General features: G+C 57.5%; 1 long non-coding RNA gene across 1 annotated transcript; it reads left to right on the top strand.

Moving 5' to 3' along the window:
* The first annotated feature begins 1,611 nt into the window (after positions 1-1,611).
* LOC125115133 (uncharacterized) lies at positions 1,612-13,085 on the top strand. Its single transcript, XR_007131987.1, has 3 exons — positions 1,612-1,810; positions 11,731-11,812; positions 13,010-13,085. It is a non-coding gene; the product is annotated as an uncharacterized LOC125115133 (long non-coding RNA).
* The last annotated feature ends 1,220 nt before the right edge of the window (positions 13,086-14,305 follow it).

The raw sequence follows: 14,305 nt of genomic DNA, 5'->3' as shown, positions 1-14,305 counted from the left end.
CCTGCCGTGGAAAGACAGATGCAGAGATGCTGCCATGTGCGTGCACACGCATGCTCACTGTACACTGAGTGCCTGACACCCCCCACCTCTCGAGCCTCATGCACAGGTGTGTGCTGGCTCCCCGGCGAAGGCACACTTCCCCAAACTGGTCACGGTTGCCACCTCCTTTGCTGCACACACTGTGGGCTCATGTTCTCTTTCCGTCATCGCAGGAGCACTCATCTGTTCAGTTAGCATTCCAGAACAACCTGCTCCACAGGCCACATGCCCAGGGGCCAGCATAGCCAGGACACGTGGTGACTGGAGAGCTCATAGGCCACCCTGGGGATAACCCTACAGAGGAGAGTCTCCTTTTCCACTAACCTTAGGTGCTGGGGAGAGAGACAAATTTGGGTGGTGGTGGGTACATGGTCTAGGTCAGAGGTGATCCGCTTTCCCCAGAAAGAGGCCCTTTCTTTTTTTTTTTTGCCATTTCTTTGGGCCGCTCCTGCGGCATATGGAGGTTCCCAGGCTAGGGGTCTAATCGGAGCTGTAGCTGCCAGCCTACGCTGGAGCCACAGCAACGCGGGATCCGAGCCGCGTCTGCAACCTACACCACAGCTCACGGCAACACCGGGTCGTTAACCCACTGAGCAAGGGCAGGGATCGAACCCGCAACCTCATGGTTCCTAGTCGGATTCGTTAACCACTGCGCCACGACGGGAACTCCAGAAAGAGGCCCTTTCAATGTCAGAGTCACCAACCTGCTTGAGATGGCACATTTAGTATCTGACAATGACAAGACCTACTCTTAAGGGTACTATCTCGACAATAGTGAGGTGACTGCAAATTCCTGGATGAATCTTTTTTTTTTTGGCTGCCCCGCAGCCTGTGGAGTTCCTGGGCCAGGGATCAGATTCAAGCCACAGTTGCGACCTGTTCCACAGCTGTGGCAACACCGGGTCCTTTAACCCAGTGTGCTGGGCTGGGAATTGAACCTGCATCCTGGCACTGCAGAGATGCCACCAATCCTGTTGCGACACAGCAGGAATTCTGCTGGATGAATCTTTGACGAATGAGTAATCACGGACTAGATATTTGATAGGCCTTGAGCCATATTTCTGGGCATAAGGTTCCTGGAGCCTTTTAGAACCTACTCATGCAAGGATTTTGCTGTGGATCCTAGGGTGAATGCCAAGGTTGGACCACCAGTAAGGACAGGGGAGAAGACCACCCACAGATGCTGCTGCCAGCTCCCCTGGGCCAGTCTTCAGGGGGAGGGGGACTAAGGGCTAAAACTTGACCTCAGTAAGTTCCCTGCTCTCAGTTTCAGCTCATGGCTGGCTGGGTCCCTTGTTTCCAGAGCCCACCATTCTGGAGTCTAGACCCCAGGGGCCCCAGCCTCACCCGGCTCCCTGATGCCACCCTGCTCCAGGGGAAGTGAAATAGCCTAAACCTGGCGGCCAGTCCCAAGAACGCTGCCTGCACAGCCCTCTGGACTGACCTCTGCACACCCTCACCCTGCACTGTGTCAGGCCTTATTCATGCACTGGCATTGTCAGGACAGCTCTGGAGGGAGGCGGGGCCAAGGAGTGGCTCTCCCCCCCCCACACACCCCGGCACCAGGCCCCAGGCCTGCACCCCAAGGGCCACTCCTGGATCCAGGAAGCACCTCTTTTTACAGCGGGGACAGGGCAACCAGAGAGGTCGTGAACCCCGCCCACGGGCACCCACCAAACTACCGGGGAGGGACAGGACGAAGTGAGCCACATGAGGAGCTTTGATTCCAATTCCAGTGCCGCTGGTTGGTCGCTAGCAGGTAAAACCTCCGGTAAGTGTCCGAACCATTCGGAGCCTGTTTTTCTATAAGGAAATAACCCAGCTCTCGTGACAAATCTCCCTTTCCATCCTCCCGGGACTCTTGCAGGCAAACTGCCAGGAGGATGGCAGCCGGGTTGGGAGTCGGAGCTACCTTCTCTCCTGCACTCACTCAGCCCTGGTGGGCGTGGGGAGGGTCGGTGCCCAGACCCAGAGGCGCTGGGATGGGCGTCTCGCGGTTCCCCTGACCCTGACTGTGGGATGGGGGCCAGAGGGCCCCCATTCACCGAAAGGGTTGGAGGAACAACCCCCTCCTCACCCCGGGCGGTCCCTGTTCGCAGCCCAAGCGCGTACTCCGCAGTGCAGGCACCCATCGCCCTGCCACCGCCTGCGTTCTGCAGCGCGGGGTAGGTGGTGGTGTGGAGTGTGCGTGCGCGTCGCCACTGGCAACGGCGCGGTCGCCCGGCAACCCGCGCGCCCCTGGCCCACCGCGCCCCGGGGAGCCCGGAGGGGGAGGGGGGCGCCCCGCAGCTCGTGCAGCCCCTCTCTCCTGAGGGTGCAGACTGCGGGGGTGGGGGGTTGTGGTGGTTGGGAACCCACACAGCCAGCTCCGGACCCCGGCAGTCCCTCGCTGAAGCTGCGCTCCGCGGCTGGGGCACCTGGGCGTCCACATGCTGGCATCCAGGGAGGCAGGAAACCCAGGCCTCGCGGAGACCCCTCGGGGGGGTGGGTGGGTTGGGGGGGGTGGCATGTAGAGGCAGCAAAGCCTCCGGGCCCTGACTCTTGAGGCTGGGCAAGGAGAAAGGGCACCGCAGGTGTGGTCGTCAGGTGAGACACGGGCAGAGGAGAGGCCAGCAGGCTGCAGTGCTCCTGGGTCAGGGGTGTCAGGCTGTGGGACCAGGATGATTGAGGTGACGTTTAACTGGGGGCTAGTCCCCCTGGGGCCGGCTGGAGGTAGAGGGCAGCTTCAGCGACAGGATCGCCCACAGAGCTTGGGCAGGGTTTGTTTATTTTTCCCCTTGTAGGGACTGCCTTTTAGGAGGATATCAACCACGGGCTGCGCAGACCTGATTTGGTATTTAGTCGCCACTCGAGGTCACACATTTCAACCAAAAGTCACAGGATTCCACACCTTGAACCCCCCAAAACCCAAATCCAGGAACATGGCTTAGAGACGTGGAGACCCCGCACCCCAGGCCAGGGCCTTGGTGGAAGGGGGGATTTTAGCTGCTGCGGAGACGAACCGTGGTTTAACCCTCTCCTGGGCCAGCGGCAGGGTCCAATTCCCCTGTACATCTTGGGCATCTGGATTTCACAGACCCGGACTCACGGACGCTTCCCAAGGCCCCCAGTGAGGAAATGGGCTCCAGGCAGTAAGGGGCACTCAGGCTCGGACTGCGGGTCGGCTGAGACCCAGCCTGTCATCTGTACTTGGGGCCTCTGCCTGCTGCCTACCTGCTCTGAGCCTCTCATCTGGACACTGCGGGTCAGGGGGACTTAGGCCCACAGTAGCTCGGTGGTGATGACAATGGCCCAGTTCAGGGATCCCCCTGCCTGGCCTTAGAGGCCTTCTGCTGGGCTTTACCACTTCCCAGCTGGCTGACTTTAAACAGACGAGCTTTCTGGGCCTCAGTTTCCTCAGTCTATAAAATGGGGACGAAAATAAGGTTTTGTGGGGGAGTGAATGAGAAGATGAGGCACAGGCAGTGTCCAGGAGAGCCCTGCCCGGGGGCCAGTCTCATCCCCTCTCTCCTTGCCCTGCTCCCTTCTGGATCCTCACTGTCTGCCGCTGGTCCGGCTGAAATCCTCCTCGTTTTTTCGCCTTGGTGTTTTTCTTTCTTTTTTTGACCTCTTTCCCCTCCCCACACTCTGACTTTATCTCTGGCCCCCCCTTTGCACTATGTTTGGTTTCTCTGCCCAGACATTTGATGAAGCCCGGTCCTGCCCTCCTGCTGCCCAGGGGTTGGGGCTGGGCCCGGGCGGGGGCGGGGGTAGGTGTGCTGACGTCAGTCTGCCCCTCCCTGCCAAACGCAAATTTCATCCTCGTACTCTCTGAATCAATTTACTTTTATTGCCTCAGCTGCTCAAAAGCAATTTTTCAAGAACAAAAAGGTCAGCACGTCCAAGACTAATCAATTCTCCGAGAGCTCCTGCCACCACGGCCGGGGGAGCCGGGGACTGGCGGCCCCCCTGCCCTTCCCGCCAGCCCCTCCCACCAGCCCCATCACTTTTATTGCTTCATGATGCCTGTCATTAGCGGTGTGTTTGAGACGCCCCACAGTGTTCTTACAACATAAAACCTGGCCCACTCACGGGGAGGGGGGGGGGAGGGAGGTGGCAGGCGCATTTATGGCCACTCGCGGCCGGGAGACAGTAACAGCCAAGCTGATGGATCGCCTGTAAGGGGAGGCAGAACAGGAAGCATCCAGCCACTTGTTCAAAAGCTGGGCTCCAGAGGACGCGCCAGAGGAGCCAGGGCCCCGCCTGCTTGCCGTCAACGCCCTAGCACAGTGGCCTTGGGCACCTGCCCACTATCGCCCAGTCCAGGCCCTTCCTCTCAAGGCCACCCTGGTGCCCAGCGCAAGCCTGCTCAGGGGCAGAACACTCCTTCCTGGGCATCTCCCCCACGCCTCCAGCATCATGCCAGGCCCACTCCCCCTGCCACTCCAGATGGGGAAACAGCCTCACGGAGGTAGGAAGGAGCAGATGCACACTGGAAACAGGTCTGTGGCCTGCCCGGGTGACACGTATGAGCTGTGTCCCACGGAGAACATGTCTGCTGTTGCAGGCTTTGCCCTTCCACGCCCTGGCTTGTCCTGTCCCACACCAGCCTGACCGCTGATGCCCATGGCAACAGCACCTAAAACAGACCAGTGTTCCCAGGGGCACACCCTGCGCTCAGTGCACCACCTAGATGATCTCTCCATGCCCACAACAACCCTGCTATGAGACACTCTTAGGCCCATTTTTTGGATGAGGAAACAGAGGCAGAGGGAGACAAAAGATTGTGCTCAAGTCCACACAGCTGGAAACGCACAGAGAAGGGCTGGAACCCAACTATCTACTTTCCGCTTTAAAAAAAAAAAGCTTTAGGACATGAAATATCCTGAACGGCACATCTGTGGATGCTGAAGACAGATTGTGTTGTCAGGTGCTGCGAGAAGGGGCATGAGGAGAGCTGCTTAATGGGCACGGGGGTTCCCGGGGTGATGAAACTACTAGGAACTAGACAGAGGGGAGCGTTGCATGTTAGGAATGTACCAAATGCCAATGAATTGTACCCTTTAGAATGTTTTTTCGTTTTCATTATTGTCTTTTTAGGGCTGCACCCACGGCATATGAAGGTCCCCAGGCTTGGGGTCAAATCAGAGCTGTAGCCGCCGGCGTATGTCACAGCCACAGCAATGCCAGATCCGAGCCACGTCTGCGACCTACACCACAGCTCACAGCAACGCTGGATCCTTAACCCACTGAGCAAGGCCAGGGATCGAACCTGCGGCCTCATGGATGCTAGTCAGATTCGCTTCCACTGAGCCACGCTGGGAACTCCAAACGGTTGATTTTTATGTGATGTGAACTTCACTCTTAAAAAGGCTTAGGTTTTTCTATTTATTTGGCAAGAGGGGGTGTGACAGCAGGAGAGACTCTGAGATGTCCTCCCTCCCCAGCAGGAGAGTCACCTCTCCCTGGCAGCCTCCCCAGCTGACCTCACCTGCTGCGACGGCCCCTCCTGACAACCAAGGTCTCTGTCCCAATCACACCTGGCTCTGCCTGGTGGCTTTTACCCTGTGGTTCATGGGGTACACAGGGCCAGGTGCCCTGGCTCCCTTGCAGACGGGGCCTACATACACACAAGTATTTCTAGCATCCCTCAGGTCCCTGAGGGCCCCTTCAATCCTTGGTCCTCCCTCACCCCCCCACCCCTGTCTGAGCTACGTTCTCAGGACCTTTGGCGTTGTCGCAGGTCTTCAAAGGTCATCTGGTAGACCTCCAAACTCGCTGTTCTGTGCTACCTCCAGGCTTTCTTACACCCCTCGGTGACAGAGAGCTCATGGCTCCCCCACCTGAAAGTCCTTTCTTGGAGTGAATCACCTGCCCTGCCCAGGGAAGAGCAAGCCCTGTCCCCTCTCTCCAGGACAGCCCAGCTCTGCTGTGAAGGCTGCTCCTAGCCCCTGCCTCATAATCTCTGAATGTCCCTGACGTGGACTCCTCCCAACCGTGGGTCCCTCTCTCCAAGGCCACCTCCATCTGGAGCCCAAACCCTTGAAGGCCCCCTGCTGGCAGGATAAACCAGCCCCTCGGGATGATGGCCTTGGGGCCAGGTCTCCCTTCTGATGTCTGGGCTTTTTCCCATGGTCCTTGGGGAGGCTCACCCAGGGTGAGAAGGGGTCTCAGAGCAGAAATCAAGCCTGGGACCCATGAGCCTCCCCGGTGTGTGGGCCCTAGAGTCAGTTAGAAGCCTATTCACCCTCTGCTACTCGAGCAAGGGCCTGCCCTTCCCCACTCAGATCCTGTGGGGAAGGCTGAGTGGGATGAGGCCAGCGAAATACCCAGAAGAGAGCAAATACCACTGTCTGTAAGCACATTTGTTTAACAAAGCCAGTGACTCCTACCTGTGAGCCTGCGCTCGGTGTCGAATGCCAGCTCACGCTTTACCTGTTTCTGCATTTACCTGAACCAGCCAAAGAAGGGTTGGGCTTGGAGGTGCCACTTTGCAGACAGAGGCCCTGGGGGGCATCATGGCTGGAGGTCTGCCTGAGCTCCCCGCAAAGTGACAGGTCCCAGCGTCCACGCCAGCACCATGCTGGCACCACACTGGCCCCGCTGGTCTCCCCACCAGTGAGCCTGCCTTCCAGGTCTCGGAATTCAATCTGCTTCTCTGTTCTGGCTGCTGGGGCCCCTGCCAAGTCCTTCTGAATGAACAGCAACTGCTGAACATTCTAAGAAATGCCTCCTGGGGTTTTCTCGGGAGCAGGCAGGAAGTCCTCTGGGCTGCAGGGACAGTGGTAGCAGGTGGCTCCCAGAGATCTCTCTCTGGGGGCCCAGCCTGGTAACCCGAGGCAGGAGTGCGAGTCCAACGGCCCGCACCTACACGTGAACCCAGGGCCCCCCTGGCAGGCAGACCTCCCCACCTGCTCTATTTACAGACCTTGAGCCCCGGAGAGCAGCGTGGCCAGGGTCAGAGAGCGACGCTGGCCAGGGGCTGGGCCTGGCTCACTCCCCATGGCAGCAGGAGGCCAACCAAGGGTTCTTATCTGCCAGCCTGTTGTTACTTTACCTTCAGATGAATCTGTGTCAACTCTGTGCAGCTGAGTCCTATGGGCCAGGCTTGAGGAGGGGGTGAAAATTATAAACATATTTTATTTCTTAATAACTGAAAAAAATTGGTATTTTGACAAATAAGTACAAACGTTTGAATGCAGGTAGTCCAGGTGCCATTGTCGCCAGGTGACTTATGCAAGAAAATGTCCTTTGGTGGCTCTAAGATTTCCCTTGATTGTCTCACTGGTTGCCTTGCGCCCCCCCCTTCTCCCAAGCCCCCCCCACCCTTTCATGCTTCTAAACTCAAGGGTCACACTGTCACCTGAACACACCGATCACAATGGCATCATTATAGTTCCAAAGCTACCAAAAAAAAAAAAAAAAGGTGTGTATGGGGGGGTGTGGGGGTCCAAGAATTTAACCGCACCCAGGAGACGGCACAATCAGCTATTGTTGTGTCAGAAGTTTCCCGGTGATAAGAAGGGAGTTTAGAAAGGCCGCTTTCTGAGCTGATTGCAAAACAGAATGGCAAGTTCAAGGCTGAGAGATAGCCAAGACCGGTCAGAGAGCAGCCCCTCCAGGAGGCCCCCAGGCCTCCGCCAGGCCTTGGGCTGAGCAGCCCCTTGGTGAAAAGGAGGGGGAGCCTGGCTCGACACCCCTCATGTCTTCGCTGGCTCACCCAGGTCCAGGAGAGCTGAGACTGCTAACTAAGCCTTTTCCTTTGGGCGCTGGGTTTGTGGGGGGGACTGACTCTGCCTTGAGCGTCCTCGGTCATTTCCAGTTGTTGATTCGCGCATTTTCTCCCTTGGCACATGATCCGATGGTATCAGTGGATCCCAGGCCAGGTTACAGTGGGGGCTATGCTACCTCCTTGCTCGCTGCTCAGTGCTTTCTAGTGCGAGCTGCCCCTCCATTCTGCGGTTCGATTTTGGCCAATCTTTCCCAGGAACATCTGGCCTTGAGCTGTCATTCTCCCATTGGCATTTGCAACCTGGAGGGTGAAAGGCAAGGTCAGGAGGAACAGCAGTGACCCAGCTGTGTGACCTCTGATAGGTCGCTTAACCTCTTGGCCTCAGTTTCCTAATCTAGGAAATGGGGCCACTGGGAGGAATAACTGAGAGTGCTGGCTGGTCCCGGTCATATTTAGGAGTGCCAAAGGCACTCACTTCAGCCCAAACCCCTCACTGTGTAGACTAACCACGGTGGCCCAGAAACCCAGGGACTCCCTTACTCTGAATCTTGTGCTCTTGCCATTACATTGTGCCAGGCTCTTGGCTCTTCCCTGGCAGGCGTTAAGTCACCCACTGGAAGTGTGTAGCAGTTGGGGAACCTCCACTGCAGGTCGAGCTGTTGTGGGGGCAGAGAGGGCACTGCCCGTCAAGCCTTGAGGCATCACCCCTCAGCGCTGCAGTGTGAAATTTAATAAACAAACCTCCGTTAAAATGGAATTGGGAGGCCAGAAGGGGGAGCTCTCACGGTCCACTATGCTGGGTGCCAGTTGCAGACCCAACAGGAAGAGAGTATCTCACATCTCCAACAAGAAGATGACTACTTTTCTACCCAGCAGGGGAAGGAAGAATTTCTCTCCGCCCAGCAACATCCCAGCCAATGAGAGACTGTCACCACTCAGCCAATGAAAAGCCACAACCCTTCCAACTCCTAGCTTCCTCTAATGATCTCTTTGTTTATAACAGCCCCCCTCACCTCCCCTTCTCCTCTGTAAAAGAGGGTGCCTCTCCTTTGTTCTCTGGACTTGCCAGGGGTTTGCCATAGATTGCATGTCCCAGAATGCGATTCTTTGCTGTTACCAACTAAGCCCATTTTGCTGGTAAATAATTGGTTGTTTTATTGTTTTAGGTCAGCCTCCCAGGTTTAGGACTCCAGGACCCTGCCCCCAGCATGATGGCCCCTGCCCAGCAGCCCTGTCTTCCCCAGTCCCACTAAGTCCCTCTCCCAGGTTGGGGGCTTTGCCCCAGCTTCCCTGGCCCTCCTTCAGGGATATGAGACCTTCCTGAGGAGGTGCCCTCCTCCAACAATGCCATCATCCTTCTCTGGGGCTCCAGGGACCCCCCCCCCATTACCCTGCCACAACCTCCCCCAGCGTGGTGAGGCCAAACTGCCACAGCCACAATGCTCTGACAGCCCTGTGCTTCATGTGAAAACAAACCCCATGAAAAATACAAGTCCTGTGAGACTGGGCCCTTGCTCACTGCCTGCCCTGCGTCACATCCAGCAGATGCCAGTCTGTACTATAGACAGTTTCTGCTTCCTGGGACTCTCATCCCATCAGCCAGAGCGGGGTGCATTGGGGCTCAGGCACCAGTGCTACCTCTGGGTAGAGGACCCAAGTATCACAGTATTCCCTTCCTGACCAAGAGGACTGAGTCCAGATTTGCAGCAATGCCAAGCTGTGGCCAGGCCCAGGTGGCATCCCTATCTTGGGGAAACCCATCTTTTTTGCTCCTCTGTGTTCACATACCCCTGATTCCCTCTGGGCTGACCCCCGTCAGGCCAAGTGACATTAGCATGTTCCATAATCTCTGTGTGCTTCTCTGCTTGCTCATCTGTGGAACAGTCTAGCAACTGCTTGCCTGCCTGTAGGGTGCCATGAGGGCTGGGCCCACGCCGAGGTCTCCTGTTCCCTCGTCTTTCCTCCCACAGCTGCTGTGGGGCAGGCACTGAGCCCTTGGTGGGTGAGGCCCAGCGATGGGGCTGTGAGTGACAGGGAGCTTGTGCAGGCCAGCAGAGCTGAAAGCAAGGGGACAAGCCATTCACTCTCTTCTGCAGCTGTGCATGCTGCACGAGATGAGGCAGACTCTTAATGACGTGCCTGCAGTTTGAGGGCTTCTAACAGGCCAGGCACATGTGGCCTGATGTATGTGTTACTTCACGCTTTTCATTTATTTCCAGAAACAAGTATGAAAGGTGGGCACTGTTATTGTTCACATTCTACAGGTGAGCAGAATGAAGCTCAGAAAACCTCAGCCATTTGCCCAGGGGCACACAGTCAGAGAGGCCACTAGATTGGAACCAAAAGACAGAGGATTCCGTAGATCAGCTACGGCGTTCTCGAACTACGCCCTGTGCACCCCTCGGTGACCTGCTGAGCCAGCCTTCGCGTCTAGGATCTAATCTTATCGGCCCCATCAGCACTTGTCACAGCCTTTTTTATGGTCTGTGTACTCTGACATGTGTCTGTATTGGTAGTGACGTGCCTTCATACTGACAATGTTTGCTGAGCGTCAGGGAGGGGCCCTTGTTTATTAATTTATTATCCAGCAAACACACCACAAGGCTGCTGTAGGCCAGGCTCCGTGCCGGCTGTGGAGGCCCTGGGGCCATGCCTAGGACATACTGCCGACAGTGAGGGTCCCGGTGCGAAGTCCAGGGCATGGTGGGTTGGGGCAGAGAAGCCAGTCCGAGAGGGAGACCCGGTGTCCCGGTTGCTGGCACTCAAGTTCAGAGAGGTCACCTGATGTGCCCAGAGTCCCACAGCAGGATGCTGGAATGTGGGATTCAGCGCAAAGGAATGTGGGATTCAACCCCTACCTTCTCCTTGAGTCAAAGTCCGAAGTAGGGGAGACCCACGTTGCCTGGGAGCGCCCGTGGAAGATGGCTTCATAGCTAAAGCCAGCGGGTGCCCCCAGATACCCAAGGCCCAAAACCATGGGGGACATGAGGATGAGAGGAGGGGCTGCTGCTGTTGGTGGCATGTGGACACAGCTGGGCTGGGTCTTGAGGCCCAGCTGAGTGGAGGTGAGAGCAGACCAGAGGCCCTAGAGAAGGTGGAGGGTGGGGGCAGGCCTGGGGGGGGTGGGCCACTGAGCCCTTGGGGGGCACTGGTTCTTCTCTTAAAAGGGGTGTGAGGCATCTCATGGCCACACCAGCTCGGCACTTTGGAAAATCTGCAACTCCATGTATCTGTCAAGTTCGAAGCTTGCAGATGCAAGATGGTTCTACTTCTGTGGTTTCCAGAATATAAAGGCAGGGGTGGGGATGGGGGGAAAAGAGCCCTGGGGGCTCCAGGTGCCGATGCTCCTGGCCATTGCCTCCCTCCTTGGGGAGGAGCAAGTCCGGGGTGCATCCGCCCCTGGAAGTGTCCTTCTATCCCACGGGATCCCAGCTCGGCAGGCCAGAGAACCTGTGCCTTTCTCATCAGCCTGTAGGGGAGGGAGCTCCGGGAGCTGGCTCCTGGGTGCAGCTCCTGGCAGCCTCAGTCTGGGTGGCACTGGCTCCGCCCTGCTGGGTGTTGGGTTCCCAGTGGATGCGGGTGGGGCCAGGTGAGCCCCTAGAGGAGGCAGGGACTTCTGTTTCCGCTGCCTGGGGCTCACACACCAACCTCCTGCCCACAAACAAAGACCCAGAGAGGAGAGGCATCTTGCCTGAGGTCACACAGCAAGTCCAGCCCACACATCCTGCCCCTCCCCTAGGTGGGCTTGAGGCAGGAACCAGAGAGAGCATGGGGAGCTCAGTTCAGAGTCAGGTAAGGTGCCTGCTGGACAGTGCTCAGGATGCCCCTTCCCTTGAGGAAGGATGGCCCAAAGCCCCGGGCCAGAGACTAAGCACAGGAAAAGGAGACTCAGAAAGACCTGGGCACCAGTCCTGACTCTACCATCAAACCAGCTGCGTGACCTTGAGTCAATTGCTTAACCTCTCTGTTTCTTCCTCTAGGAAATGGAGTGAATCCAGCACTGCCCCCATCAGGCTGCTCTAAGTACTGAGTGCTGAGCTGAATGGAAAGGGCCATTAGAGGGTCAGTGTCCCAGATGCCCCCACCCCTGGTGTTCACTGGCCTCATCCTCAGGCCTGCTAGTCCACTTAGAGCTCCCATGACTCCTGGCCAAAGAGTGGATTCTACTGACAGGTAGTGAGTTCTCTGTCGTGGGGTGTATTCCAGATGGCAGGATGTGGCTGAGAGGGTTGAGCCCCTGCCTGGAGTGGTACTAGAGGAACTAACCCCTGCCTTCCTGGGCCTCCCCAGGGAGCCTCCTCCCAGCCAAGTGGGATGGTCAGTGGTGCCCCACCCCTTCCAGGGGCTTCTCCTGCAGACAGTGGGGGCTGGAAAGAGAGATCTGTTTACCCCCCAAAATACAGAAGAAAGATCTAGTGATGCTGCTGTTCAGGCCCCAAACCCGAGTAGCCTGCCCATCTATCTGTCAAGGGTGGGGCCAACAGAGTTCCCACTGGGGTACAGTGGGATTGGCAGCATAGGTCAAGAGTGCTGGGACACAGGTTCGATCCTGGGCCCGGCACAGTGGGTTAAGGTACAGCTGTTGCTGCAGCTGTCATTCAGATCTGATCTCAGGCCCAGGAACTCCATATGTTGCAGGATGGCTTGAAAAAAAAAGGGGGGGTCAGGGGCCAAGGGACCGTGGGGGCCAAATGCTAAAGCCCAGGCCCCAGAGGGACTTCAGCTGAGCTCAGGGCTCTACTTGTCCTCGTCCACAGCAGCCCCTTGCCCAGCACCTCCTGCTCCAGCTGGACCAGCTCAAGTTGATGAAGCCAAAGAGCATCATCAACTCATATGAGGGGCCCAAATTAATCTTGACATCAAGAGAAAATGGGTCCTAAGAGCCTATGACGCCCATGACAAGGGACAGGGACACCAGGTGGGCAGTTGGGCTGCCAAACTGGCTGGGCTCAGGGGTCATGGCACTGGGCCACTGTAGCCCTGGCATGAGGAACCTGCACCTTCTGAGGGAAGGCAGGCCTACATTACTGAGAATGACCCAGAAGCCCCAGTTTCCCCAGGGAAACCCAGATGCCCAGGGGCCCAGGACACGGGGCCCCACTGTGCCCACACACGCCACCTTCTGACCAGGTCCCCGTGGGGTTCCAGGCATGGGGACCTGAGCTCCCCAGGCCTCCTGTGGGCAGGGTGGGGAGGGGAACGCCTGCCTGCCTGCCTCCTCCTGGGAGACCAATTCCTGCCTTTTCTTTGCCTTTGTAGAAAGAAGGAGGGTGTATGTCAGGCTTTGTCAAGACTGTCAGAGACGACAGAGGGGCGGCTGAGGAGCTGCAGGTGAAGGTGCTGGAATGGGGGGGTGGCCAGGTGCCCAGGGGTGGTGCTTGGGGGTGAAGAGCTGGGGCAGGGGTTGCGTAAGGGGGCCTTTGGCCCTGGAGCCAGGCACCCACACTGCCAGAGGTCATGTCCTGCCCATGCTGCCTGGGGTGGCTGCTGTGGGGACGCGGGAAGTTTTATCTCCCTCTTGGGGCCTTCTTGGGGCTCATTGTGTGCCCTCTCCCTGCCCCTGGGTTTCAGCAGGAATGACTCTTTAGTAAAGCTGCCAGCTTGCACGGTGCCCTCTTAATTAGACTCTCCCCAGTTCTCTCCGGCCCCGGTTGTGAATACTTATATGGAGCACCTGACAGGATGAGGCCAGCGCTCCTGCTTTTCCTCCTGTGCCTCTGTCTGTCTCTCACCCTGGTGCCCTATCCTCATGCCCCCTTCACTCCAGAAACCGCAGTCACTGTCCTGACCTGCGTGCCCCCGCCTTGGTGCCTCTCCCTCTCCTCCACGGGAGCAGGAACCGATCCACACGGCAGCCCTGAAGCGTGTGCTGAGGGTAGGGCAGGACCCCCGCTCAGAGAAGAGGCCTGCTGGGTGTGAAATCAAAAGCAGCAGCCATGGAGTTCCTGTTGTGGCGCAGTGGAAACAAATCCAACTAGGAACCATGAGGTTGCGTTTCCATCCCTGGCCTCATTCAGTGGGTTACGGATCTGGCGGTGCCATGAGCTGTGGTGTAGGTGGCAGACTCAGCTTGGATCTGGCGTTGCTGTGGCTCTAGCGTAGGCTGGCAGCTGTAGCTCTTAGTAGACCCCTAGCCTGGGAACTTCCATATGCTGCAGGTGCGACCCTAAAAAGCAAAAAAAAAAAAAAAAAAAAAAGCAGCAGCCACAAAGCCCTTCTGTAGAAAATGGGATGGATCTGAGTGGCGCTGGCCCTTCTCCCGGGGAAATGGGAATTAGCAGTGAGGATCATTTTTGAGGACACGGGGCCCCACTGTGCCCACACGCGCCACCTTCTGACCAGGTCCCCATGGGGTTCCAGGCATGGGGACCTGAGCTCCCCAGGCCTCCTGTGGGCAGGGTGGGGAGGGGAACGCCTGCCTGCCTGCCTCCTCCTGGGAGACCAATTCCTGGTAAGAAGCCCAGGGTTTGCAGAGACGCCACTGTGTTGCTAAACCCCACAGCCAGGTCTGTGTCTGGGATTCATCAGGACAGCCGAGAGTTGGAGTGGGAAGCC

This window comes from Phacochoerus africanus, chromosome 14, assembly GCF_016906955.1.
Source record: "Phacochoerus africanus isolate WHEZ1 chromosome 14, ROS_Pafr_v1, whole genome shotgun sequence".
NCBI lineage: Eukaryota > Metazoa > Chordata > Mammalia > Artiodactyla > Suidae > Phacochoerus > Phacochoerus africanus.
Note: the sequence above shows the minus strand (reverse complement) of the source record. Positions and strands in the feature narration are given on the sequence as shown.